This window comes from Symphalangus syndactylus, chromosome 10 (assembly GCF_028878055.3).
Source record: "Symphalangus syndactylus isolate Jambi chromosome 10, NHGRI_mSymSyn1-v2.1_pri, whole genome shotgun sequence".
NCBI classification, from domain to species: Eukaryota; Metazoa; Chordata; class Mammalia; order Primates; family Hylobatidae; genus Symphalangus; species Symphalangus syndactylus.
Window position 1 is genome coordinate 128,012,836 of NC_072432.2, and position 25,065 is coordinate 128,037,900.

Consider the following 25,065-nt stretch of genomic DNA (forward strand, 5'->3'; position numbering starts at 1 on the left):
TTATTTGTGGCAAAAGATTTGTTTTGATTTTGTTTTTATTTATAATATGTTGTGAGCCAATACTTTTGTAAAATATACTAAAAGTCATTTAACAGAAAAATGAAATTAAAAGATATCCAAAATATCAACTCTCATTTTAAAACTACTATTAAGTTCAACATGCATAAAATGAGTCTATAAATTGTTATGAAAGTTTCTAAACGCTTTCTCATTGCTTACTCTCACTGTCTTTGTGTCCCACAGTCCAGCAGGGGTCTCTCAACCACACTTTGATTAGCACTGTTCTAGTATTACTAGGCTGGGCACATTTTGTGTCAATGAAACCAGTGGAACTGGCTGCCTTACAACAAGGTCAACCCTAGTGCCACCAACCCCAGGCCTGTGTTTTCTAATTAACCGAGTTAACCACTCATCTAGCCTGACTGAGAATTTTAACAGAGTGAGGAACCCTTAAGAACTGAAATCAGGATTTAGTCCGTGCTATTCTGAAAGGAGCTGAATGTTCCAGTGCGTTAATGTATAAAACCAATTTTGCAAAATGTCTTTTATTTAAGAAATCACAATATTCTTTCCTCCAGTTGTTCTTTTATCTTTTTAAAAATAAATTAATTTTCAGATTGATACATAACTACATTTTTATGGGATACTTAATGATGGTTTTTGTTTTTGTTTATGTTTTTTGAGACAGGGTCTCACTCCGTCACCCAGCCTGGAGTGCAGTGGTGCCATCTTGGCTCACCGCAACCTCTGCCTCCCGGGTTCGAGAGATTCTCGGGCCTCAGCCTCCTGAGTATTTGGGATTACAGGTGTGTGCCGCTGCGGCTGGCTAATTTTTTTTTGTATTTTTAGTAGAGATGGGCTTTTGCCATGTTAGCCAGGCTGATCTTGCACTCCTGACCTCAAGTGATCCACCCGTTTCGGCCTCCCAAAGTGCTGGAATTACAGGCGTGAGCAACCGTGCCCAGCTGATCTTTCAATATATACAATATACAGTGACCAAATCAGGGTAATTCATTGCTCTTTTATCTTAGTATGACTTTCCTTTTCCTCTTGTTTTTCTCATGACCTAAAGTGCTTGGCACACTGCCTGAAAAATAGTAGGTATACAATAGACATTTATGATTAAAAATTCCCATTTATTTCAACAAATACTACTGGTATTAAATTTCCGGGTATAAATGACACCATGTAGGTACTACACAAGCCTGAAATGACAATATGCTCCCTATCAAGAGGTCAGTCCTAAGGAAAAAAATGTTATAGATGAAGGAGTTGGAAATATACCGCTCTGGCATATTGACTGTTTAAGTTAAAGGCGCTTAAATAAAACAGCAGTTGCAAAAAGATCGCCGTGACCTTTGGGCTATTTCTTAAAAACAGAAGATAAAATGACCATGTGAGGATTCAACGTTCTTATCCTCAAGGATGAGAAAGTTGAGGCCAAAGTAATTCTGTACAAAGAGACCTTGTTAAATGAATCTTTACCTTCCTAGTTGTTGATCTACCAATTAAGTACTCGAGTGCAGTGTGTAAGTAACTCATTCTAACTACCTTTCAAGGTAGTCATTTCCTCATAAGGGCTCCCATGCCATATAAAACTCATATTGAATTTGTGGGCATTTCGTATGTTTATCTGTGTTATGTCGATTTATTTATCAGACTCAATGGATAGAGGATTGAGTTAAAAGTTTTGCTGCTCCTATACAGACAACATCCAAAGTAATGGCTTATTCAAGTGAAGTAGGGGAAATTAAGAAGGAAAGAGTTAAACTCAAAAGTGTTTACAATTTTGCTTTATTAAAATATTCAAATATTGTAATATCGATGCTGTAAACTTAATGTTCTTATTATTATAACTTGGAGGCTTTAAGTAGTGCACACAATAAAGACTGTCTTCATAATAAAGTTTTGTATAAATGTCTTTAAATCAAGAGTGCTAAGCTTCATGTCATTCCTAAAAAATACAATTAGTCATTATTTTCCTAACAATTCATAAATACAAGTCATGCATAATGACAGCATGCAGTTTGTCACATATGGAGATCAATAAATCAATTTCAGCATCTATTAAATGCTGAGAACTTTACTGAGTAGTACTGGTTAGGGATGGGGAGGAGGTTTTACAAAAGACTATAAAACTGTGTTCTGCTTAAGTAACATACAGTTTAGTTGGGAACACGCGAAGCAATGAGGCAAGAATGCATCTTCTCTTTGTATAGCAGGGTTCCGCTCCAACTTCCCACCCACCCCGCAATCACCCACCTGCAAGCCTAGTGAAAGCAGACAATGAAAGAATCCCTAGGATTTCACTAAATGTTGCATTATTCAGTCCACTCAGAGCATAGGGTAGAGGCTGCATAATCATCGCCAATATCTTTTCTGTTTCATACTATCAGACTTTAAAACTTATCAGACACTTTAGAGATCTTTAGCCTAACTTCCCTCCTAGAAAAGAGAGCCCTGGGAATTAGCTTCTGGAGGTGATGCATATTGACCCATCTTCACTGTGTTACTTGCTTTCTCCATCCTCCATCCATTGAGTCTAATAAGTTAACTGACATAACACAGATTAACATATGAAATGCACACAAATTCAATATGAGTTTTATGTGGCACAGGAGCCATTATAAGGAAATGAAGACCATAAGAAGCAGTTAGAATGAGTTACTTATATAGTGGGCTTGGGTACTTAATTGGTAGATCAATGACTAGGAAGACAGTCTTTCACCTACTAATTTAAGGTGACTGAAAGGGTTCAGGATGCCTAAGGATCCATGAAACACTCCCCATCCACAATGAATTCAAACCATATAATTCACCTCCATTCAAACAGAGGCTTTAACTTAGTCTATGTGTCAGAGTCGTAAGAATCTCATCATTTTCCCTCTAGCCATTTAGACCGTTGAAAAATTCATGGACTCTTAGAATACTGTGCACATTTCAGAACCTTCCCTTCTCTTCAAGGAATGCATTCTACACAAGGTTTTTTCTCAAGTATTTCCCTTGGTCTCTTCAGCCTATCTTCCACCACTGGTAACAAATTTCCTATTATTTTCTGTGTAGATACCCTTTCCTTAAAGCCAGATTGAATCATTCTGTTCCTGATATGATGATGTTCCTGAAGAAGAGCTGGGACAAAAAAGAAAAAAGAAAAACAAAAGCCTGTAGTACTGTGATGATTGAACATAACAGGAAAGTTATATAAATGTTTTATCTCCCAAGAGACAAATTTTTATGCAGCTACACTTTAAGAAGACAGGAGAGAAGTTATTCCTGAAAGAGCTGGTGAAAGAGGAATTATCCAGGGCAGGCTAATCTATGAGGTGTTAATAAATAAGTTCCCAAATATTAGTGAGTCTACACAAAAATGTTTCATTTTCCTTTCTGCAAATCCAAGTGTAAAATTCTCAGCCAAAGGATGACTCAGGGATCTAGGCTCTTTCTGCCCATGGGACCGTTATCTCCTAATGCAGACTTTCTCAGAATCCACAGAAAACTTAAGATCTAATGATCTAAGGGATCTACGAAAGTAAGGAATTAAAGTAACTCATATGCATCCACTAACTCTGTACCATCCTTGGAAGGACTGGGGAAATAGTCACACAAATAATTTTCAATGGGCCTTAACTTGCTCACAGAACCTCAGCTCTGAAAGACTGCATTAGGGTCTCCTTGGAGTCCTCCACTAGATCCTCTGTGTCCTACCATCCAAGAGGGAAGAATGTTGAGGATTACCTGTGACAAGTGATGGCTCAGTCAGGCAGTGATGTGAAACTCTTTCACCCACCTTCCATTGACCAGAAATTCCATCCCTAATCATAGGAAGACTGGAAAATGTAATCTTTTTATGTGTCCAGGAAGACAGAATAGTTTTTGAGCACCCAGCCAGGCTTTGCCATAGGAGCTACATATAGGTAGCATTGGAAGGCTTTAGCTTACACATTATGTCTCCCTGGTGGATCATCTAACCTATGTAATGCACTTAAAATAATGTCTGGCCAGGCACAGTGGCTCACACCTGTAATCCCAACACTTTGGGTTGTCAAAGCTGGAGGATTACTTGAGCCCAGGAGTTTGAGGCCAGCCTGGGCAACATAGGAAGACCCTGTCCCCACAAAATATAATTTGAAAAGTATCCCATCATCAGTGTTATGATTGCCATTACCCAGCATGAACATCATTCTGTTGGAGATGCCCTTCAAAAGACTTTGTTTTGTGGAAAAAGAGAGAAGTTCCTATGGGTACCATCTAGATCTCTTCAATTAATTCATGGTCCTAGGTACTGTTCACTAGTTTTATCTAATTCTCAACTTAGAATACAGAGAGGGCCTGACTGTAGGAGAGGGGGACCATTTCATCAGGGAAGATTCACAGGCAGCTAGAAGCCTTGAGTAGCTGTGAAAACAGAGGTCTCAGTCCAGAGTCCCAACAGTAGATGTCAAGAGCTGGGATACCAGACAGGCAGAGTAAGGCCCTCCAGACCAGATGCTGCATGCAGGTGCTTGCCATGGGCTTGAGCAGACCAGTGCAGAAGAGAGAAAGCCTCACAGGCAAACTGGAGTATGTGGTGCTTCCTCGAATAATTTCCTCTCACTAGGAGAAGAAAAAGTTCTCCTAGTGCTTTTTCTACTTCCCAGGACCTTTGGTAAATGTCTTTGTTTAGCCCTTCTCAGCCGATGAAATTTCATTGTTCCACTAAAATGTGTAATTCCCCAAGAGAACCTTTCTTACAAACTTAAGTGCACACTGGTTAACTCCCCAACTTCCCCATCTCAAGTGCCAGCCATGTGCTACTAAGTACTGAGCAGGCACCTCCCAGGGCAACACAGGATGACTTTTTACTGCTTACTGCTCTCAACAACTCCATCCCTTCCCCAAGACACAGATCAAAAAACCATATCTGCACCTTTACTTCTCAAGGCTAAAAAAGCTGGAAAGATTAGAGACAGAAAGATCATCCACTTTACTGGATTTATCTTGTACTATCTTTTCTTTTCCTCCAAGTTGCACTTATTCTGAAGTCGAGGGTTTAGTTAACACTTAAAGTTTCCCCGCTTGACAGGGGAATGAAACGACTGTGAAGAAATGGCTAACAATCTACCTTCCATAGAGAAAAGGCACTGGATACACTTTTGGAAAGCAGTCATCCTTCTTGACAATTTTAGTTGTCTTTCTGTCTTGGAGACAAATGTGATGGTCCATTTCCTATGACAGTTGCAATTTCCTCAATGCACTGTTCTTTCCCTTGGCCTCTAATTAAAATTTTACCTATCCTTCAGATCTCAAGAGAGATGCCTCCTCCACCATCTTCCCGTGCACCTCCTGCAACTTTCATGGTCCTTATCCCTTTTCTAAAGTAGACTTGAGCTCCCCTAGCACATTAGGAAGCTTGCAGGAATAAGATTTTTGTCCGGTTCATTTCTGTATACTTCACAGTGATTATTTGAAATCTTAATAAATACTTTGAGATGACGGAGGTCCTGTCAGCAAGACTGCCTGAAATGACACTGAACAAATCAGATCTAAATATTGGTTTATCACAGGATAAAAGGTGAATTTGAATAAGAGTTCTAGGATGCACATGAGATTCAAAAGGAATTTCATGTTCACCTTCATTATGTGAACACAGTATTTCCCACAGAGCAAAGTTACAAATTTCTGTAGCAAAGTATTGTCTCAAATCTCAAAATGTATACAGAATTGTTTATTTTGGCCTCCTTGTACATAATTTATCCAAAACATCCTACTAGTTTATTGGTAATAAGCCTACTAAATTATTAGTAATAGTTAAAGGTCTTAACTACAGTGGGCACCTATAGGCACAGTTATGAGGGGATGTAGGTACACATGACCTTCCACGTATATGTTTAAAGCCAGGCCTTTTTCTCCACACTTACAAACAGCACAACTGTTTCTTGACTAGGCACGGGTACTTGTGCTAAGCCTTTCAGGATCTGCAACGATGAATAAGTCATACCCAAAAGTAGCATCTATTTTACTTAAGAATAATGAGGCACATACAAAAATAATAACAATGCACAACACAATATAACAGTTTTCAAATGAATCATCTAAAAAACGTTAGAAGAGTTCAGAGAACGAAAAGATCACATCTGTTTGAATGAACCAGATAAGGAACCTCATTAGATGGCTTTTGAGAGAGGCCTTGAAATAGAGTCAAATTTAACTGCAACATGATGTGATTAGAAGTAGAGAATCATTAACAATAGGACCAGTGACAAAGAAGCCAAGCACATAGTGAAAGGATTTTCATCTTTTGTGACATAACAATCTTGTCATCTTGTTTAATTTTCTTGCACCTGTAGTCTTTCCTTAACTTTATTCAGATATTATGTTATTTAATTTACTCAGTCAGAGACAGTGTGAGATATGATGTGTGTGTTGTGTGTACATGTAACTATGTATTAGTTGCATTGCAATGCCTTTTATGGTTTTATTCTAAGACTGACCCTATCTAAGAATTATTGGCTTCAAGAATAAGTGATGAGTTTTCAACTTCTTGGCTGGTTTTCACAGCTCTAACTTGATATTTTCCTTTGCTTTGAACCATCATTGTTGTCTCTGCTTTTAGCTTCTCTATGACTTTAGCTATTAACATCTATTTGGTTTGCTCCCAAACTTCACTTCCTTTGGATTTTGATTATTAATCTAATGTCCCTAATACACTATCATTCTAAACTGGGAAACCGGGAAGGAAATTATTACATAGTTAAACATCAAACAGAAAATGCTCGACAGAAGATAACTTTGTGTACATTGGAAACGACACTTATTTTCTTCAATAATTTTTTTTTGCATAAAACAAACATTTTAATTACACAGATGTCACTTTCACATATAACTAACACTTTCCTGTGCTGATTGACCTTCTTATATACAAGTTATGAAATGAAAATGAATGAAAAAAATGTTAAATTTTTATGATAAAAGTAAAAATAGAGCTGTAATTCATAATTATTTTCTAGTTTATTCCCATTCACTAATCTCTGGCTATCTACGAATGAATGCATTAGGAAATAATGCTGTCTTAGTCTGTTTTGTGTTGCTATAAGAATACCTAAGACTAGATAATTTATAAAGAAAATATGTTTATTTGGATCACAAACCTGCAGGCTGTACCAGAAGCAGGGTGCCAGCATCTGCTGCTAGTGAGGGCTTCAGGCTGCTGCCACTCATGATGGAAAGCAAAGGGGAGGAGCATGTGCAGAGATCCCATGGAAAGAGAAAGCAAGGGAGAGAGGGGAAGGGCCAGGCTCTTTGTAACAACCAGCTCTTATGAGAACCAATAAGAGTGAGAACTCACTCATTACCTTGGGGACAACACCAAAGAATTCATGAAGGGATCTGCCCCCATGACACAAACACCCCTCACTATGTCCCACCTTCAACATTAGGGATCATATTTCAACATGAGGTTTGGAGAGACAAACATCCCAATTAGAGCACATTCGCAATACACTGTTATATGCTTTAGATCCGTGCCAGTCCTGCTCTCTGTCACTGCTGTGTTTTTTAACTGGCCCAAATGAAAGAAAATCAACATTTGATTCATCCCTATTTGGTTTCCTTTGCAAAGTGAACTTAAATATTAATGAATCATGATGATGATGGTATAGTATAACCACTAAAAAACTTCAAAAACATAATGAGCAGCTAAAGAAATTCTATTTCTCCCCAACTGCTCCATCCACCTAGCCATATAGCCAACTGGCACACCATCTATTACCATCCCATTTTCTTCATTGCCTCCATCCCCTTGGCCTGTTTCCAGAATCCTCTACCTTGACTTTTTTTGCCAGACATTTAACATGAGGCCCTCAGAAAGAAACTAAGTTAAAGGGAGAACAAGATAAATCCTGTAGTTTCATAAAGGTGGTTGTTTTTTGCACTTAGCTAAAAAAATTAATTTTCTTTGTGCACCCACAACAGTGTTGTGTGCTTTAGCAGATAAGCTCCTTGGGAGCAGGGACCATGTTTTCATTAATTAGGTACAGGCTTTTTTAAAGCTTTTCATCCTGGACCAAGGTCTCAAGGTCCCTATAGGTGTTCAATAAATATTAAACACCAGCGATTATTGTCTAATGGCATTTATTAAGCGTCTCTTTGCACACACTGCTGTTCAGAGAAAAGTTCAACAAAGTCCTGCCTGCTAGGAGTTTATGCTAAGAAATTAACAGCACTGACACAGCCTTGCACTAAACTGATAAAATTAATGAACCCTTTTACATTGTGTTCAAAGACATGAAGAATCTACATAGTGGTCTTAAATAAATATTCACACTCCTTACTTTGGTTGGTTTTCATTCAAATTGGCTATCATTTATTGAATCCTGAGTCACCAGTCCTGTGGTAAGTTCAGAGAAATGTAGAGTATGCTCTTTACATAAAAGACCTCACAACTTATGCATAGTTACTTAAATTTTAAGTTTTACAAATAAGGTAACTGCTTGCATAAATGCAGCAGAGATGCATGAAGAAACGGTTTAAGTGGGGTTAAGAATGGAGTGGTCTTAGGTAAATGTTGAGCAGATTTCTACAATTATCCTTTATTAAAGTTACATAGATTATTTATTTATTTATTTTTAGTTTCTAAAATTTGTATAAATGTAGGGGGTAAAAGTGCAGTTTTGTTACATGGATATATTGTGTACTGGTAAACTCTGGGCTTTTAGTATAACTATCACTGAAATAATGTACATTGTACCCAAAATAATTTCTCATCTCTCATCCCCTCCCACCCTTCCACCCTTCTCAGTCTTAAATGTTTATCATCCCACACTCCATATCCACAAAGCTAAACATGTTGCTTAAAAATACAAATTATACTTCCTATAATCTGTAACTGAGGATGTCAATCAGATACTCACCATCTCACCTCCACTAACTATCTACAACACCATTTTAAGCTGTAACCATTAAATAAGGCAATTACTGATCATTTTCTTTCAAAGATAGAAAGTACAAATTCAAATGATCCAGAATAACATTAGCTCCCAGGTGACTTTGGAACTTTTGGAATGGAAAAACCTTCTACACGATACCATTGCCTTTAAATAGGCAAAATGTCACTAATGATGATTCATGTGCAAAAAAAAAATTTCTTTAAGAAGATGATTCTACAGATTTATATATATGTATGTGTGTGTATACAGAAATTGAGGGCCCCTTACTTAGATATTTTCCCAAGGTTTTAATGTGTTGGTAGATTACTATACATTACCAAAAGCATTTATTCATCTTCATTCATCCATTCATTCACTCACTCACTCATTAAATTTTTCATTGAACACAGACTGTATGCCTTTTAATGTCCTCTATATGATGTATAAATTATTGAACAAAACACACAATCTTTGCCTTCATGGAGCTTACACTCTAATTAGAAAAGGGAGATGGGGGTGCTGGGAGCTAGGGTTGCAATTTTAGAGAAAGTGGTCAGAGAAGGCTTCCTTGACGAAGTGACACTGAAGCATTGATTTGAAGACAGTAAAAGATTAGGCACATGAACATTTGAGACAGTAACCTCCACGATGAAGCAAATGTGCATGATAGGGGAAGCTGCCTGGCACATGTAAAGAATTCACTGCAAGGAACCAGGGAGACCAGAACACAGTGAGTAAACATCTAAGTAGCAGGAGTTAGTAGAGGAGGTTAGCAAAGGGAGTGGTGTGAGAAGGAGGGGAGGGCTATGGAAGGAAAGCCTAGTTACACACATCCTGTAGCCTGTGTAGGGCTTTCACTTTTACTCTGAGTGGAAAAGGAGCCTCTTGGAGGGCTTTGATTAGTGATGAGATAGATATACACTGACTTAGAGTTTAATACAATCACTCAGGCTATTGTGTCAAAAACAGACGTCAAAAAGACATAGGTAGAAAAAGGGAGATGTGTTAGAGGCTACTGAAACTCTGTATATGATAGGTGGTATTGACATGGACAAGGGAAAGAGAAGACGATAAGAAGTATGATTATAACTTTCTGTATTCTGAAGGCAGAACTGATAGTATACACTGATGAGAGAGTTCAGGTCATCAAGGTTGATGCTAAAATTTTGGCCCAAGAAACTAGAAGAATCAATTGCCACTTACTGAAAGAGGAAAGACTGAGACCGAGGGTTTGGTGGAAAGGTCAGGGCCTCCATTTTAGATGTAATCAATTTGAAATGCCTAGTATATACCAAGAAGTTACCAGGTAGATAAGAGGAAAAATAAGTCTAGAGTTCAGAGAAGCGGTAACAGGCCAAAAATACGAACTTCGGTGCCAGTAGCATGCATAAGATTTTTTCTGTTTTTTTTGAGACGGAGTCTCACTCTGTCGCCCAGGCTGGAGTGCAGTGGCGCGATCTCGGCTCACTGCAAGCTCTGCCTCCTGGGTTCACGTCATTATTCTGCCTCAGCCTTTCCGAGTAGCTGGGACTACAGGCGCCCGCCACCACGCCCGGCTAATTTTTTGTATTTTTTGGTAGAGAGGAGGTTTCACGGTGTTAGCAAGGATGGTCTCGATCTCCTGACCTTGTGATCCACCTGCCTCGGCCTCCCAAAGTGCTGGGATTACAGGCATGAGCCACCATGCTCAGCCACGCATGTGATTTTTAAAGCCATGTATCTTGATGGAATCACCAAAACAGTGAGTGTTTGACCAAAAACAAGTTCAACCTTAACAGGTATATACGGTTAAGTAAAAAATTACTTAGGCTTTCTGAGTCTTAGTTTTCTCAACTGGTAGAAAAGAAGATAGTCAAGATTATTTCTGCAAATTCTAGCATGTTATGGTTTGATCTATATTTTAATAATTGATAATTTACTGTTAAAATAATTTATACATAAAATTATTTTATTTTGATGGCATGTTTGTCATTTGAGGAGAATTATACAATAATAAGCATTTTTATGTGGGCAAAAATATGGTTTTAGTCTAAAACAAAGAGAAATTATCATAACATTTCAGATGGAACACCAAAATTACAAAAGGCCTTTGTTGCATCTGGAAGGTTAGAAAAAATGGTTTCTATAACTATAGCCTACATATCACCCTGAATTGCTAAGGTGTCTCTATGGAGTTTCGTCATTATTTGAATCATACAGTCCCTCTGTAGAGAGTCTTCTTAATTAAAAACCATTTTATTTAAGTAACTGGAGAGATCCTGGGAATAAAGGCAATAAAATTAAAATTCTTCTTTTATTACTTGTGTGTTTCTATAGGAAAATAAATGTATGTATATCCAGCATTCCCTCATTAACATATGCAGATATTTTCGGCATGATAGCAGCCCATCTCTAGGATGGTAAAAGAAAATGTTTGGCATCAACAACCTGTATTTTGGACACTTGCCTTTTTTGAGTCATTATGGATACAATTAATTATTTTCTAGACAAATCTTAGATTTCCTTGCTGGTAATCATTGTGTCTTATTTCTTTTTGTTTCGCTTTCTGAAACCAAGGCTGAAATGGCTTTTAAATGAGAAGTTGTGAAGTTTTATGAGGAAAGGCTTGCACATGTAATGTGAGCTCAGTAACAGCCTGATTATCAAGCACAAGTACTAGATCCTTTTCCATTTCCCAAGCTAAACATAGATAGAATTTTCTTTCAAACTGATACTGCTTTAGTAGGAACAGACTAAAGACAATGGTAAAATCCATAACATCCTTTGAAAAGTGGTAGTATATTGAATTAGTCCATTTTGTGTTGCTATAAAGGAATATCTAAGAAAAGAGATCTATTTTGGCTTATGGCTGTACAGACTGTGCAAGGAGCATAGTGCCAGCATCTGCTTCTGGTGAGGCCTCAGGAAGCTTATAATCACAGCAAAGGCAAAGGGGAAGCAGGTGTGTCACATGGTGAGAGAGAGAAAGAGGGAGAAGGAGGTGCCAGTCTTTTTAACAATCAGAACTCATTATAGCAGGGAGGGAACCAAGCCACTCATGAAATCACCAAATCTGTTCTGATGATTTGATCAAGACTCATGGTTTTAAATATCATATGTGTGCTACTGGCACCCAACTTTATATTTTTGGCCTGTTATCTCTTCCCTGAACTCTAGACTTGTTTTTCCTCTTGCCTACGAGGCAACTTCTTCTTGATATATACTAGGCATGTCAAATTGATTACATCTAAAATGGAGACGATGACCTTTCCACCAAAGCCTTGGTCTTAATCTTTCCTCTTTCAGTAAGTGGCAATTGATTCTTCTAGTTTCCTGGGCCAAAAAATTTAGCATCATCCTTGATGATTTAAACTATCTCATCAGTGAATACTATCAGCTCTACCTTCAGAAGAGATTACAGAAAGTCATTCATGAAGAATGTGTCCCCATGACCCACACACATGCTTCTAGGCCCCACCTCCAACACTGAAGATTACAGTTCAATGTGAAATTTGGAGGAGACAAATATCCAAACTATATCATGTATTTTAGAATGAGCACAATATTTGGAGGAAAAAATGGGAGCTAAATTCTGAGTTGGTCTCTTACATTCTATGTACCTAAGTAAATTACATAATCTTTGTCAACATCACTCTCTCTATCTGAAACCTCAAAGGGCCACTGGTAAGTTTAGATAAAGCAATACATACAAATGCTCCCTATAGAAGAGGTAATCGGTGTGTTACTTCCTCAATTTATAAAATATCTCTTTCAAGTTTTAACTTTCTTAAGATCAGGATATCTTAAAATCTGTATTAAAATAATTGATAACCCACCAATAAAATGTATACATTTTGATAAAATTGTTGTTGCTTATATTTATAAACTTAGACAAGAGTAGAAATTATCTACTTACCTTATTATCACTGTATTGTAGTATTTGAATAACAATACAAACAATCATTGAGTTTTACATGGATTTCTAAGTTTAGTTTAAATGAAAGTCATTATATATGCAGAAGAACAGAGGAACAGATCTTAATAGTATAGATGCATAATACTGAATGTAATTGACAGGACATAAAAAGAGAAGATACTCACAAGGAAGGAAAGTTATGTATCTTCCTCATTGAGACACATGCAAAATTATTTCCTGACATATGCCAGGAAAATCAATTAGAACCTGTAGAAATCACCAAATATATTGAAGTACATCATAGAATTTTCAAAGTCTGGAGGGGTTATATGGACGGGTCACGATTTGTGAAAAATTATCACTCAACTGCTGAATGTCTATCTGCCAAACACTTTCCAACAGACTTTCAAGAGGGTCTGTTTACATTCCATAGATATTTAATTTAATTAACTAATTTGACACTAAGTCTTAAAAGTGTCCCGTAAGGACTAATGGTTGCCTGGAGGTCAGGGAATATGATTAAGCAATGCAAACTATCTTAGTGATACTTCACTTCTTTGCAGTGATTAAAAATTTAACTCTGAATATAAAGAGATCTTGGACAAAAAAAGTGTTGTGTCCTTCTGATACAGTATAATTGCATTGATAAATGCCCACTATTTTTGTTGGCTGACAAAAAAAATCAATATTTATTTTCTTCCCTACCCCCCCAAAATTCATCAAAAATAACATTCATAAGTGATTTCTATAAGGAATTGTGAAAGTTTATCAGATGAGTTAGGGCATTCTTGTCATATTCAACTAAAACAGAGCCAAGAGTGCAGGGCTAAAAAAGCACTCAAGACACACAACATTGCTCTAAGAATATAATTCTCTGCAAACCTGGCTGCTGAAGCTGCCTGTTGTGACTTAAAACCAGTTTTACTTAACAGCTACTGAAACAACCTTCTGCAACTCTAATACTAGTTTTACCCACCACCAGACAGAGCTTTCCAGCTTCCCAGAACATTACTTGTGCCAATGAATTTTCTGAAAAATCAATAAATAACATTTAATCCTTTTATGAAACCTGCAACCTTCTATTTATTTATTTATTTATTTATTTATTTATTTATTTATTTATTTTGAGACAGAGTCTTGTTCTGTGGCCAGGCTGGAGTGCAATGGCTTGATCCCGGGTCACTGCAACCTTCACCTCCTGGGTTCCAGCTAGTCTTGTGCCTTAGCCTCCCGAGTAGCTCCATCATGCCTGGCTAATTTTTTTTTTTTTTCCTAGTAGAGATGGGGTTTCACCACGTTGGTCAGGCTGGTCTCGAACTCCTGACCTCAGATGATCCACCCACCTCAGCCTCCCAAAGTGCCGGGATTACCGCCACACGTGGCCCCTCTTTATTCTTCAGACATACTAAAGACCACCCAGTCGGTGTGTATGTCCCAAATCACAATTCTTGTATCCCAAAAACTGTTAAACTTAGAGATTCATCTTTACATATTTTATTTGTATGATAAATGAGAGAGTGATCATTAAAATTTGGATTTAAGTAATATTTTTCTTCCTAAAATAGGTACTCCCAATGCCTATTATCTTTGTATTTAATTTAGAAACTATTTCTATGACGTAAGAATATATCATATTATTTTACAGGTGGGAAAGTAAACACAGAAGCTTCATAGCTTCATTCTTATATTGGCTCTCTGTTACATAACAAATCGTCCCAAATGGGCCAGCTTAAAACAGCAAACATTTATCATCTCACAGGACTTTTGACGGTCTGGAAACTGGGAGTAGCTTAACTACCTGATTCTGGTTCAGAGCTGCTGATGACATTGTAGCCAAGCTGTTGGCCAGGGTTGCAGTCTCTGAAGGCTTGACTGGGACTGTACAGTTCACTTCCAAGCTCACGCAAAAGGCGACATGGCTGTCGGAAAGGGCGTCAGCTCCTCTCCATATTGGCCTCTCTGTAGACTTGCTTCCCCCAGAGCAAACGATGAGAGACAGAGAGAGAGAAACCAAAACAAAAGCTGAGGTAATGTCTTTTATAACCCCGGAAGCGACATACCATTGCTCTTTCCCTGTTTTATGGGCCACACAGACCAAAGCTGGTAGAATGTGGGAGGGGCTTTAAACATAGGTCACTACAAAGAGGCAGGATCCCTTGGGGCCATCTTGGAGAATGGTTAGTATGGTTACTGCCCCACAACTGGGAGCACAACCGAAGCTAGTGCTGCCAATCCTACTCTAAGATTCAGGACGAAAAAGAAAATTGAGAAACTAAATGACTGCTTTTCTTCTGCACTCTCCATGAGTAGGTAGCAATCGTTCAAGATTTTATATGTCTTATTAGGGTTTAGACCCCTTTATGAGACGTAAAAAACCTCTTCAGATTGCTAAGAGTCATCAAAGGAAAGACTGACCTAAGTTGCTTTGCGTAAGAGAGTACTGTGAGTTTGGGACATGAAAGATAGCAGATGAAGTGAAAAGGAGAAAGTTCTCTAGGGAAAGAGAAGCTGATAGAAATAGTAGCATGCTGGCACCAAGGTAAGGGTATGATCTCTGTCAGTTCTATGTGCCCCATAGGGAAGGACGATTAGTAGATTTTAGGCCTATGAAGCTTACACGCTTTAGAGATGCTTAGGAAAAATGAAAAAGTAGACATGGTGCACAGCAAGAGCCAAGATGTGCTGTGAAGATAAACCAGGAAAAGGACACAGTTAGGATCAAATGACAAAGGTGAAGCAGGTTTGTCATAAGCTAACTTCACTGCCATGATCACAGCAATGCACACATATATGTATCCTTCCATTTAGATATTTTAAAGAGGGCATTCTAGAAGGCTAAAAGGTTAGGAATTATCTGGCTTACTTGTTCTTCTACCTTTCTTTTGTTTTGGTGGCAAAAATGTTTCTAATAAGCAGATAACATCCAGCAGGTGTTTTCTGGAAAAATGATATGATAATTAAAATCATGTAGGTGTCCATGTACACACAAGTTAGAGGGAGGTCAAGTAATGCTTCCCACAACATGCTAAGCTGAAAGCATACTTACAGGGTGCTTTTAGGCTAAGAGTGTGGAAGAGAAGAAGGCAAAGGATGAGCACTAGAACTGTTTGCAAAGAGGATGCTAGATGAATTGGAGAAAGTCCATTTCTAGCTTGTGAGGTTATTAGCTCCAACCCATATAACATACAATTTTTCTACAGAAAAATTTTGGTGGCCAGTTTTCTAATGTGAAAAGAAGCTGTGAGAATAATATGAGTATCTAAAACTTGGAGTAAAAGATCCCCATAGCACCAGCTACTGAAAATAGCAGTGTATTTATAGGAATCTTAATGGCATGGAGTTTCAAGCTAGAAGGCAATTCTGATTTCCAAGCCATTTTGGCTCCCTTGAGAACCCCTCTCTGGCCCCTACACCTCCTGGCATTATATTTTTGTCTCAATTTATTCAGAATCAATTTCCAAAGGATCCTTCTTCTATATCTCAAATTGTTTTAGTAGCTCACAATGAAAACAGAAGAACCTCTGTGCCTTAACTAATGAATAATAGCTATTAGGTTTGGCTAGAATCTTTGAGTTTCATCAGTGGTACCAAATCATTCGGATTCTGAGGACCTAGATCAGAGAATCTTTGCCTGGTTTTAGTGGACTATTATGGGTTGTTAAAAAGGTGCAGTGGGTCCATGCAGGGCCTGAAAGACATGTGCATTGTCTCAGGTATTTTATATACCACTCACCCCTCCCCCATTGGAAATATCATTCTATCAAGGACTGAAAACCTTCCCACAAACAAGAGATGTCCTCCTTATCTAGCAAGTCTCCATATGGATACACATTTCTAAAACCAATGGGATTAAAAAGATGAGCCTAGTCAAGGTGACCAACTACATGTGTATGTGAGTTCTCTCTCTTAAAATTCCATTCGAAAGACAGAATAAAAAAATACAAACGTATGAATAAACTTATGGTGAACATGGAAAAATGAAAGAATACTATCCCTAGACTGAACAGTGATTTCTGAAAGATATAAATAGATTATATTCAATGAACCCCAACAGAACAGAGGAACTTACATATGCAACTGAATGGAAGATTCTCCAACATAAATAAGGTGAGTCTTCTTGGTGGAAATTTATAATAAGAACTCAGTCAATGGAATCGAATACAAAGAATGGGCCACAAGTTAGCAGGCTGGTGTATTAATTAGCTTTTGTTGTGACAACAACACACTCAATATCTTGTTGGCTTGCAACAAAGAACATTAATTTTCTACTCTTGTGTCTGAAAGTCAGCTACAGAAGCTTCACTTCAAAAGTGATTTGGGTACAGATCCTCTCCAAACGTGTTTTTATCCCAGGACCCAGGTTTAAAAAGCATCTCCTACCTGGGGTGTTCTGTTTTCACGGTCAAAGGCTGGAGCACATATGGTGAGTGGTAGCAGGTGATGTCTCCACTGCTTAGGCTTGGAACTGGGATACAACATATTTGTCAAAGCAAGTCGCATAGTCAAGCCCCAGATCAATGTGACAGGAAGTATACTCCAATCCACAGAGGATATGGGGAGAACAGCATAATTATTTGAATAACAAAATCTATCACAGTACTTCTTTTTAGTCATAAATATCCACATAATTCAAAATATAAATTACATTCACCCTTTCTTCAATGAAGAAGCCATAAAGCTTTATTCCAATGTGGTATCTTGCTTGAAATCCAAGACCTCAAGATAATCCCTTTATCTGGTCTAGATATAGGTCCTCTTGATCCAGAAACCTCTGACCTAAAATGACAAGTTATCTGCTCCCAAAACATCCAGCATACAATGTTGGACCAGAAACAGGATAACTACAGCAAACACTTGTATCCAGAGAAGGTGAGTGTGGAAGACGCAATTCTGAAACACAGCTGGACGAACTGCAAGTCACCCTCCCTGAGGTGGTAGAGAGCTCGGCTCATTAAGCACAAGTTTTACTTCCTAGGAGTAACTCCACAGTCCATCCTGTTCCATTGGCTCTTGACTCTGTCTTAGAGAATTTCTTCCCATTTCACTTTCTCTTTGGACACATCTGAAAAGGGCAATCGAAAATATTCCCTTTAGCGTGGATGAGAAGCACTTTTACCATTTTCTGCCTGTCTAAATGTGGGTGCCTACGGGTCATTTTACAACTCAGAGAACAGTACATTTTAGCCCAGCTTAGAAATGCACTTGTCAAAAATGTAGTGTTTTTTGTTTCTGTTTGATCTATTTTTATCTATTTTACTCCATCAGCTCCATATGCCAATGTCTCCATCCACAATTTGTTGCAAGATGTAACTCTGAGTTCCTAACTCTGAGCTTCTTGGACTTCAGTAGAAACATGCCCTTTCCCGTTATGTCTATTATAAGTGTCATTCTGACCAGTTAAAAGGCTAATCTGGGGTCAGATTAATCAAACGGTGGATTTTAAAAAGGTGTCATGGTTGTACCCTCGTTAGGGCCTCAGTGCCTTTGCCCCGAGTTCCAGTCTTGAGCTCAATCTCACCAGGTTTTCCTCACTCAAAGCTGCTCTCCATTTTATCTTTGACTGTTTGTCAAGGAGACACAGATGCATCCTTCAATGCTGAAGTTGCCAGCATTTATGGATTATTTCTTTTTTCTTTCATTCCTGATTTCTTATTTTGTTTTTCCTTGAACTAATATCTTTTTCTTATATAACCTTCTCAAACATAACCAATAACTATTAACTCAGCTACCAACATTCTCTCTTTCTACTGCATTAACCAAGGACATGAATTTATCAGATATCTTGACTACCTCCAAGATATTGCAGGACACAGTTTAGTCAACTGTTTTGCCCTTGCAGTAGCATGGGTTGTCTTTGTCCAGTTTTCTATAACAGTTTCTTGCAATTCACTGTCCTTCCCTAAAGGCAATAGTATATATTTCAGTTGATGTTGTTAGGAGTTGCTTTTGTTTTTATAATGACATTACTCTGTTTCCGGTACCAAATTCTGTACTAGTTAACTACTGCAGTAACAAACAGTCCCAAGATCTCAATGATTCATGATGTCAAACATTTATGTCATGCTTACAGATCTGCAGTGGCTCTGTTCTAGGTTTTGGGAGGGATTCAGGTCTATTATATATTTCCAGGATTCAGACTACAAAAGCCATAGTTACATGGAGCGTGTTCTGATGCTTGAATTCAGGAGTAAACGAGGATAAGCAAATGACACAGTACATTTGAAAGGCCTCTGTGTAAATGTGGCATATGATTCTGCAATGGCTAAGGTAAGACATGTGGCCAACAGCAGTATTAGTGGGGCAGGAAGTATAATCCTCCCACAGAGAGAGGTAAAGCAGAAGTGAATATGTGCTAAGTAATAATGCAATTTGCCATATCTTGGCAGTAATTAATAACTGCTGTGGAAAAATTGTGTCAAGTATGCATTTTCATATCAGCAGGCACCAGTATTTGCCCTCAGGGTAAAACTGCAAGTCAAGTTTACTTCTCACAAAATAATTAGGAATTCTGACACTGGAGACATCCAAAGAGGGAGCTAGTGCTATAAAAGTAGGGCAATGTCCTACATAAATTGTTTTTGCCAAAAGGGACAAGAAATTCCTGTACCCAGAAGACAAGCTCCATGTGTAACACAGAATGGGACTCATTAATTTAAGTTAAGGGGGTCTTGGTCCTTATGAAGACAGAAGATTTGTTTCATTCAGCAAAAAAAAGTGTTTAAACTTTAAAAAAAAAATAAAAGTAATGTAAACATGATACACTGTCCAATTCTCCATAGTAGTCAACACCTATATTGCTTTAAAACTCCATCAGCTTCAGACATTTGCTTTACCTACCTGGCTTCTAAAGGCAATGTACTACAGTTTATCATGTTCTGGGAAGACAGCCTGCCTGGCCACAAATTCCCTTACCGTGTCCTCCACTATGCCGCAAGCCAAGGCCACATAATTGGAATCCTTATTAACTGCAAGGGAAACAATGGTTTTCTCCCAAGCTTAGGAAATACTCTCTAGCTACAAAAAGTGGCCAAATTATAAAACCTCACTTGCAAAAGGGTTGAGAGGAAAAAAATTACGGAAATGATTCTTAGGAACCAACACACAACAATTAGTTGGTAAGAAAAGAGAATAAACACAGAAACCTAAAATAAATAGAAACACAGATTTAACTTTTAGATGTGAGATAATGTAACGGGAAGGAAAATGAGAGAGAGAAAGAGAGGGAGAAAGAGAGGGAGTCAGGGAGGAAGACAAAGAGAAGAGAAGGAGAAGAAAGGATGGAAATATGAAAGCAGAGTGATCAAAGGTATTGGAAATGAAATTACAGAAATGATGGTTACAATAATAAGTAAAAGGATGATACAGCAGAATGTTTACAGACTATATACATTTAAATATGTAAATTAAACATAGTATACAGAAAGATCATGACAAATTATTCTTTCAGATTACCCAGTTATGAGTAAAGGAGACACAAATTCTGAGATTTAAAAAAGTGAGTTAGGGAGTACTTGTGTGGGACAGTTAATACCCCACTTAACAGGGAAGACAGTCGCAAATATTTGGCAAACTCTATAACCAAGGTGCCAGAAAATCATCACTAATACCAGGCCAATCAGAACAGATGCCATCTTGTACACCATACTGATATGTAGCTGATAATCAACATGGCTTTAGAAGGAATCTTAGAGTAGAAAACAGAAAGAACAAAGTGGGAAGTGTCTTCAAAGTGCTTGATAAATAACATTTTACTTTAGTTAACCAGGAAGGAATAAACTGGCTTCAGAATTCTAAACCATAAGATGCTTGCTTACAATAAATCAATGCTGTCAAAATTCTGATAAATAATAATAATAATGATTATTACTTCTCCTTTTAATTATATTCTTTACAATTATTTTATCTCTTAACTCTATACTCAGGAAATGCCTTTGGTAATGTCAGTGTTCAACTAGAAAGGAATTTTCCTCCCCTGTGACTAGGCTTCTAGCTTTCTAGATTCTTCTGTACCAATTCAAATCCTAATGCAGACTCACTTCAGTACACTCTCTCAATTGTCTATATCCAAGCATCAAAGAAGAATTAATTAGGGAAATATGAGAACTGTATTACAGTCAATCCTAAGATTTTTATAAGAAAGCCCTCAGTGTTGCCTAATACTGAACTCTCTTTCTGTGTTACCCCTCAGGTAGATAGTGCTGGACTTCCTGCCTGGCTTTTGATTTTGCTGTTGCTTCTAAGCACTGTCTTATATTACTGTATAGGCTGGCAGTCACATCCTTTTTCCCAAGCTTACTATGTCAAGCTTTCAGGATGTCACAATAGTTGAAGAATCCTAAGTTAAAACTTGTGGCAGAGGGAAATTTGCTGTTTCTTTGAGATCAGAAATTAAGACAGTTTTTCCCTAAGACACATTGTCACAAGTGATTCATAGTAGAGGATTAATTAACTCATGTTGAAAATAAACCATTAAATCAATTTTATCCCATCATAACCGGTAGAAAAGTTTTTTTTTTTGGATTTCATATCTTTTTATTAGATTGGTACAAAAGCAATTGCAGTGTTGCAATTACTTTTTTTTTTTTTTTTATTATACTTTAGGGTTTTAGGGTACATGTGCACAATGTGCAGATTTGTTACATATGTATCCATGTGCCATGTTGATTTCCTGCACCCATTAACTCGTCATTTAGCATTAGGTGTATCTCCTAATGCTGTCCCTCCCCCCTCCCCCCACCCCACAACAGTCCCCGGAGTGTGATGTTCCCCTTCCTGTGTCCATGAGTTCTCATTGTTCAATTCCCACCTATGAGTGAGAACATGCGGTGTTTGGTTTTTTGTCCTTGCGATAGTTTACTGAGAATGATGTTTTCCAGTTTCATCCATGTCCCTACAAAGGACACGAACTCATCATTTTTTATGGCTGCATAGTATTCCATGGTGGATCCCTTCCTTACACCTTATACAAAAATTAATTCAAGATGGATTAAAGACTTATATGTTAGACCTAAAACCATTAAAATCCTACAAGAAAACCTAGGCAATACCATTCAGGACATAGGCGTGGGCAAGGACTTCATGTCTAAAACACCAAAAGCAATGGCAACAAAAGCCAAAATCGACAAATGGGATCTCATTAAACTAAAGAGCTTCTGCACAGCAAAAGAAACTATCATCAGAGTGAACAGACAACCTACAGAATGGGAGAAAATTTTTGCCATTACTTTTTTGTTGTTGTTGAGACAGAGTTTCGCTCTTGTTGCCTAGGCTGGAGTACAGTGGTGCGATCTTGGTTCACTACAACCTCTGCCTCCTGGGTTCAAGCAATTCTCCTGCCTCAGCTTCTGGAGTAGCTGGAATTACAGGTGCTAGCCACCACGCCCGGCTAATTTTTTGTATTTTTAGTAGAGACAGGGTTTCACTATGTTGGCCAGGCTGATCTCGAACTTCTGACCTCAAGTGATTCACCTGCCTTGGCCTCCTAAAGTGCTGGGATTACAGGCGTGAGCCACTGCACCTGGCACCATTACTTTTAATAGCAAAATTGGCAATTACTTTTGCACCAACGCAATACAATTTTGCTTTCAGAGTAGATGAGCTAGAAGGAAACTTCTCTTTCAAACAGGAAAGAACTAAATTTGAACACAGCTTTCTTAATTTATTAGTTGTATAACTTGAAAAGTGTGTTATAGTTATGCCTAAGAATTTCAATTTCCTTCATATATACAATGAGAATAACTCCTTCTAACTAGAAAACTTGTTGGATTGTTGGAAGACAGAGAATTATGAAAAATGCCTGGTACTCAGAAAATTATGTATATATTTACTATCTTTATTATTGTTTTACTCTCAAAGGGGTCTAGATTTTCCATAAAATTAACAACGTTTAGAGGCAGATTTCTACAGAGAGGAACATTCTTCCTGTTTTGGCAGCCTGGTCCACAGGAAGATTTGTGAACTGAGTGATGAGCCAATTTGTTTTCTGGATGAATTATATTCAAACAACCTCACCGCATCTCTCCAGAGAACTGTTTATAAGGTTACGAGCTCATCAAGCTCTTGCCCTGTGTAACAGAAGCTGATTGGGCTTAAATGGTAACACGTTGAAGGAAAAACTAGGCCTCCAGAGACCTCACGAAGCTGATTGGAGTTCTGCCTTCCTTTGCCCTCTGCTTCTTTGTACTTTTGACAACTCAAGGTAATGGGGAAAGTTTCTGGGCAGCTAATCCTTTTGGGGTTATGGACAACTCAAGGTAATGGGGAAAGTTTCTGGGCAGCTAATCCTTTTGGGGTTATGATCAAGTCAAGGAAAGAGAGAAATTTCTTTGGTGGCAAGTTTCTCTCTTTGCCAGGAATTAGCATGCTCACTTTCCCCATAGAGCCATCTCAAATGTTAACAAAAAAAATTGTTTTTTTTTTTTTGAGGCAGGGTCTTGCTCTGTCTTCCAGGCTGGAGTGCAATGGTGAGATCATACCTCACTATAGCCTTGGACTCCTGGGCTCAAGGAATCTTCCTGCCTCAGCCTCCTTAATATGCTGGGATTACGGATATAAGCCACCACACCTGCCGTCTATTTACAGAAATGTTACAGATGAGGATGAGACCAAACTATCTCTTCTGTGTAGTTTCTGCTAACTCTAACATTAAAATTTGGATCGGATGCCTATCAGAGTAGTTGCTTACTGTATTGGTAAATAAATACTAATTAATAAAATACCACCCAGAAAAAAATGGGTGGCATATATCATGTTTCATAAATACTTTCTTCTTTGCTTCTTCATAAAATGGTGGGAAGCAATTGCTTCTGTTTTATCTTTTGTAAAAAAGATATGTATTTTATATTGTGGATTTTTTTCTGTCCCTTTGTGCAACCTCCATGTAAAGCACCTCTTCTTGGACTCAACTTTCCAGTGTGCCTTCTTCCTGTAAGTGACACAGGAGCAGCAAGGACTGTAGGAGCACACAACCTACCCCACAAGATCTGTCTCATGAGCCTTGGGTTTCCAGAGGATTATTCTTCTAATCTCATCTATTTTCTGTAAGCTCTTTAATCAGCCTTTAAGCCTCTCTCCTTCCTTTGCCGGAGGTAATTAAATCGTATGTGTGAATGGGCAGTCTCCAGGAGGGTCTGCAGGATGGGACCCTTGGGATGCCTGGGCTCCTGGGGTGGGGATGATCAGAGAGTCCAATGCAAAAGCTGCCAAAGACTGGTTCACTGATACCAACAGGAGTGCAGAGTTACTATCATCTTTTCAAGAAGACAGAATTTCTCCCTCAATGAAGAGGGTCTTTCTGACGAGCATTTGATTCTAGGAAAGACACAGAAAGCAGGAAATGGCTCCTGACTAGGCTACAGACCTCTGAAATTATGCTGAGTGATAAAAGGGGTACTGATGTTGTTGTAGCCAGACTGCTGTCATAGACCTCGCTACAATCAGAGGTGTTAATGACACCAGCCTCTGCAAAAGGATGGGCAGGGCTTTGGTTCCTCTGTAAAGCCTTCCATGGAACAACCATCCACCCACTCTCTTATTCTTTAGACTTCTTCTTGTATAACAGTTGTGCTTCCCCTAGCAATTAATCATGGGTTTCCTGATAGCATTTCTTAGTTTATTTTCCTGCAGTATTATTTAGTTATTGACATGTATCTGCAAATGTTTTAACCTCTCATTTCTCAGTAACAAGATCATAAAATTATTTATTTCCTTCTTCATACTGTTTTGTGAATCAATTATATGTAATTTTCAAGGGCCTCTATAGGAGAAATGTTTCTCAGCTAGAAAATCTCATGACTTGAAATATAGCATTGACAGGACATCAATTAGATTCCCCTGACAATTCACAAATCAGATGAACTTTGCTAACGTAGGGTTATTATTATTATTTTTTACAAAGCACCTACCCTATGACTGTCTTGGGCAACAGGGATGTCCAAGAAAATGCTCCTATTCACAAGGATTTGATTCTCTAGTAGAGCAGAACCATCCAATAAACTTTCTGGTGATGAAAATGTTCTATACTTTGCATTGTCCAATAAGATAGTCACTAGATACATGGGGTTATTGAGCACTTGAAATGTGACCAGTGTGACTGAGAAACAAAAAGCCTCATTTTATTTAATTTTGATAAATGTGCATTTAAATATCCCTCGTGTATTGGCCCCTAAAGCCTATCATTAATTCTCCTCTAGCCCCCAAAAATAATAGTTGCAAAATGCAGTTTAATCCAGAAATAAAAATGAGGTAAGTCTCTACTCATTTTTTCCA

At 38.0% G+C, this 25,065-nt stretch overlaps 2 long non-coding RNA genes across 3 annotated transcripts in view; one reads left to right on the forward strand and one right to left on the reverse strand.

Annotated features, from left to right (window-relative positions):
• LOC129491814 (uncharacterized) overlaps nt 1–14,959 on the reverse strand; it is a 31,402-nt gene extending 16,443 nt beyond the window's left edge. The window contains exon 1 of the long non-coding RNA XR_008660629.2: nt 14,859–14,959. This is a non-coding gene — a long non-coding RNA (uncharacterized lncRNA). The remainder of the gene's footprint in view (nt 1–14,858) is intronic.
• Nucleotides 14,960–15,023: 64 nt separating this feature from the next.
• On the forward strand, nt 15,024–23,457 carry LOC129491813 (uncharacterized). Of its 2 annotated transcripts, XR_008660627.2 has the most exons (4): nt 15,024–15,104; nt 18,928–19,065; nt 22,654–22,996; nt 23,228–23,457. It is a non-coding gene; the product is annotated as an uncharacterized lncRNA (long non-coding RNA). The 2 variants fall into 2 exon arrangements; XR_008660626.2 differs by lacking the exon at nt 23,228–23,457 and having other exon boundaries at nt 22,654–23,028.
• The last annotated feature ends 1,608 nt before the right edge of the window (nt 23,458–25,065 follow it).